At 43.1% G+C, this 3,601-nt stretch overlaps 1 non-coding gene across 1 annotated transcript; it reads right to left on the bottom strand.

Annotated features, from left to right (window-relative positions):
- Positions 1-415: 415 nt before the first annotated feature.
- LOC126027219 (U6 spliceosomal RNA) lies at positions 416-522 on the bottom strand. The gene has a single exon (XR_007502227.1). It is a non-coding gene; the product is annotated as a U6 spliceosomal RNA (small nuclear RNA).
- Positions 523-3,601: the final 3,079 nt, after the last annotated feature.

The raw sequence follows: 3,601 nt of genomic DNA, 5'->3' as shown, positions 1-3,601 counted from the left end.
CCGCTGTGCTATCTCTCCGGGCCCTTTTTTTTTTTTTTTTTGGTTCAAATTATAAAATTCTTAATCATCTCTGAGCATTCTTCAGTCCTTACCCTTGAGGCACAATATTCAAAACCACTCTTTTCTTCAAAGAATTGTTTTTCTCACTTCAACATTTTATCTCTAAATTGATGACTATTGAAAGTTCACTGCAAGGGCCGGAGAGATAGCATGGAGGTAAGGCATTTGCCTTTCATGCAGAAGGACACTGGTTCGAATCCCAGCATCCCATATGGTCCCTCCGAGCCTGCTGGGGTCAATTTCTGAGCGTAAAGCCAGGAGTAGCCCCTGAGTGCTGCCAGGTGTGACCCAAAACACACACACACACACAAAAAAATAGTTCACTGCAATTGTATTCTCATTGAACTTTAGCCCCTAAGACCAGACATGGATAACGAATTTGCGTGTCATCCTTGCGCAGGGGCCATGCTAATCTTCTCTGTATTGTTCCAATTTTAGTAAATGTGTTGCCGAAGAGAGCACCAGACATGGATAACAGTAGGCATAATTTAATGTCCTAGATATATAATTTAATGTTTCAAATATAAAGATATTTCTGATCTGTCTTATTACAAACATATGTACAATGAATAAATTTGTTTTAAAATTATTTTACACAGTGCAAGTAAATCTGCAAGATAATTCCTAGATTTGCTCAAACAAATACATGCTTGCGTAATATTTTACAGATAATGCCAAATTATTTAGCATAAAGGCTGTCCAAATGTTCACTCCTATGAACCACATATAATTGACTATATCCACCATTCTCAGGAAACAAAGTGTTATCAAACTTCAACATGTGTTGTTTCTCTAATAGGTGAATAAATGACACTAATTAAAATTTCCTTTATGGGGGTCGGAGCAGTGGCGCAAGCGGTAGGGCAGTGCTAAAGGGTTACTCCTGGCAGGCTCAGGGGACCATATGGAATGCCGAGAATCTAACCAGGTCTATCTTGGGTTAACCACATGCAAGTTAAACGACCTACTATGCTATCACTCAGGGCCCCTAATTAAATTTTTTTTGACTTTTGGATCACAGCCTACCATGCTCAGGGATTACTCCTGGCTCTGCACTCAGAAATCACTCTTGGCAGGCTTGGGGGGCCATATGGCATGCTGGGAATTGAACTGGGGTCTGTCCTATGATGGCTGCATGAAAGGCAAACACCCTACAACTGTGCTGTCTCTCTGGACCCCCTAATTAAAATTTCTATTTGTGTTAGGATATATGAGGTTGAGTGCTATTTCATTTTTTTTTTTTTTTTTTTTTTTTTTTTTTTGGTTTTTGGGCCACACCCGGCATTGCTCAGGGGTTCCTCCTGGCTGTCTGCTCAGAAATAGCTCCTGGAAGGCACGGGGGACCATATGGGACACCGGGATTCGAACCAACCACCTTTGGTTCTAGATCGGCTGCTTGCAAGGCCAACACCGCTGTGCTATCTCTCGGGCCGCTATTTCACTTTTTAATAACTATTTGTTTTTTTATCTTTTGTTTGGGGATCACACCAATGGTGTTCAGGTCTTCTGGCTGCCCTAAGGTTACGGATCACTCCTGACAGATCTTGAGGGACCATATATAGAATTGGGGATGGAACCTGGTTTGGCTGCAAGGCAAGCACCCTTTGTGCTATGTTAGATTATACTTTTATTTTACCCAAAACAAAGATTATCCCTGAGTTTTTCTTTTGTATCTGTTTACAACTTGGTTTCACCCAAAACAAAGATCATCCCTGGTTCCTTTCTTTTTTGGTTTTCATTTTTGTTTTTGTTTTGAGCTTCACACCAGTGAAGCTCAGGGGTTTCTTCTGGCTATTCGCTCAGAAATCACTCCTGGCTTGGAGCACCATATAGGATGCCGAGGGATGGAACCACAGTCTGTCCTAGGCTAGCACGGGCAAGGCAGATGCCTTACCACTTGGGCCACAGCTCTGGCCTCCATTTCCAATTTCTCTCTTGATAAATGTTTGTCTGGTCTCCTAGCACTTTTTTTGTTTGCTTTGTTTTTTTTTTTGTTTGTTTGTTTTTTTTAGAAGAGTCACAGCTTGGGGCCGGAGAGATAGCATGGAGGTAAGGCGTTTGCCTTTCATGCAGGAGGTCATCGGTTCGAATCCCGGCGCCCCATATGGTCCCCCGTGCCTGCCAGGAGCAATTTCTGAGCCTGGAGCCAGGAAAAACCCCTGAGCGCTGCCGGGTGTGACCCAAAAAATCCAAAAAAAAAAAAAAAAAGAAGAGTCACAGCTTACTCTTGGAGGCCAGAGCAAATGTGCAGTGGTAGGGCATTTAGGACGGACCTCGGTTCGATCCCTGGCATCCCATATGGTCCCCCAAACCAGGAGTGATTTTTGAGCACATAGCCAGGAATAACCCCTGAGGGTCACCAGGTGTGGTCCAAAAACCAAAAAAAAAAAAAAGCTTGCTTTTGGTTCTATACTCAGGGATCACTCCCAGTTGGTACTCTGGGTGCTGGGGGATCAAACCCAGATCATCTGCAAGCAAGCCAAACACTTTGCCCATTGAACTATTTCTTCATCCTCTGGTCTCCTAATGCTTTAAATCCTCTTTCTAGACCTCATTAGATTTTTTTTCTCCCCGAAATAATATGGCTTAGGCTTTTGACCTACCCCCACAATGGACTCCAGACCTTTCTGAATTCCTATCTGGGTACTTCTAGGTACCTCACACCTAAGCCCTTTGAACTCTACCCTGAACCAACAATAGATGATAGCACTTGTCTACCCATCCACCTAAATAAGAGGATCCAATCCAGATAGCCATCTTTGATTTTTGCCTCTCCTGTTCCAACACTTAGTTGTCAAATCTTGGTAGACACATCAGTCTTCACCACTCTTTCCCCTTAAATGTGGGATGTGTGTGTATACATAGGACTCTTGTTGTACATGAACATGTTTGCGGGGTGGTAGGTAGAAAGAACCTCTAGGAAGCAGGATAGCTTTGTTAAAATAAATATATTTTTATTTTTCTCTCCACCGTTTAAGAAAACCAGACATTAAATTGGAGAACCATCTCCAAGTTTGGAAATGGGCTTTTAACTTCTCTGTTTTATAAAAGAAAACTCTAGGAAATGGAGAACCATTAAATTGGAGAACCATCTCCAAGTTTGGAAATGGGTTTTTAAGTTCTTGGTTTTATAATAGAAAACTCTAGGCTGGCATTCCATGAAAAAGTTATCAAGTATTGTTAAACAGCATTATTCAGTAGGCATTTCAGGTATAAGGGCACCAGAGCTAAAATAAATCTGGGACCCAATGGATCAGAATGAAGGATTTCTCCAGCAAGCAAAGAATACCATCCATCCTCATCACCATCCTCAGAGTCTTGAAACTCAACAGGGTTTCCCACAAACCTTATCCCAGTCACTTAGATCAAAAGACTTCAGGGGGGCCGGGCGGTGGCGCTGGAGGTAAGGTGCCTACCTTGCCTGCGCTAGCCTAGGACGGACTGCGGTTCGATCCCCCGGCGTCCCATATGGTCCCCCAAGAAGCCAGGAGCAACTTCTGAGTGCATAGCCAGGAGTAACCCCTGAGCGTCACAGGGTGTG

This window comes from Suncus etruscus, chromosome 1 (genome assembly GCF_024139225.1).
Source record: "Suncus etruscus isolate mSunEtr1 chromosome 1, mSunEtr1.pri.cur, whole genome shotgun sequence".
NCBI lineage: Eukaryota > Metazoa > Chordata > Mammalia > Eulipotyphla > Soricidae > Suncus > Suncus etruscus.
The sequence above is the reverse complement of the archived record's forward strand: the minus strand, read 5'-3'. Positions and strand labels throughout refer to the sequence as shown.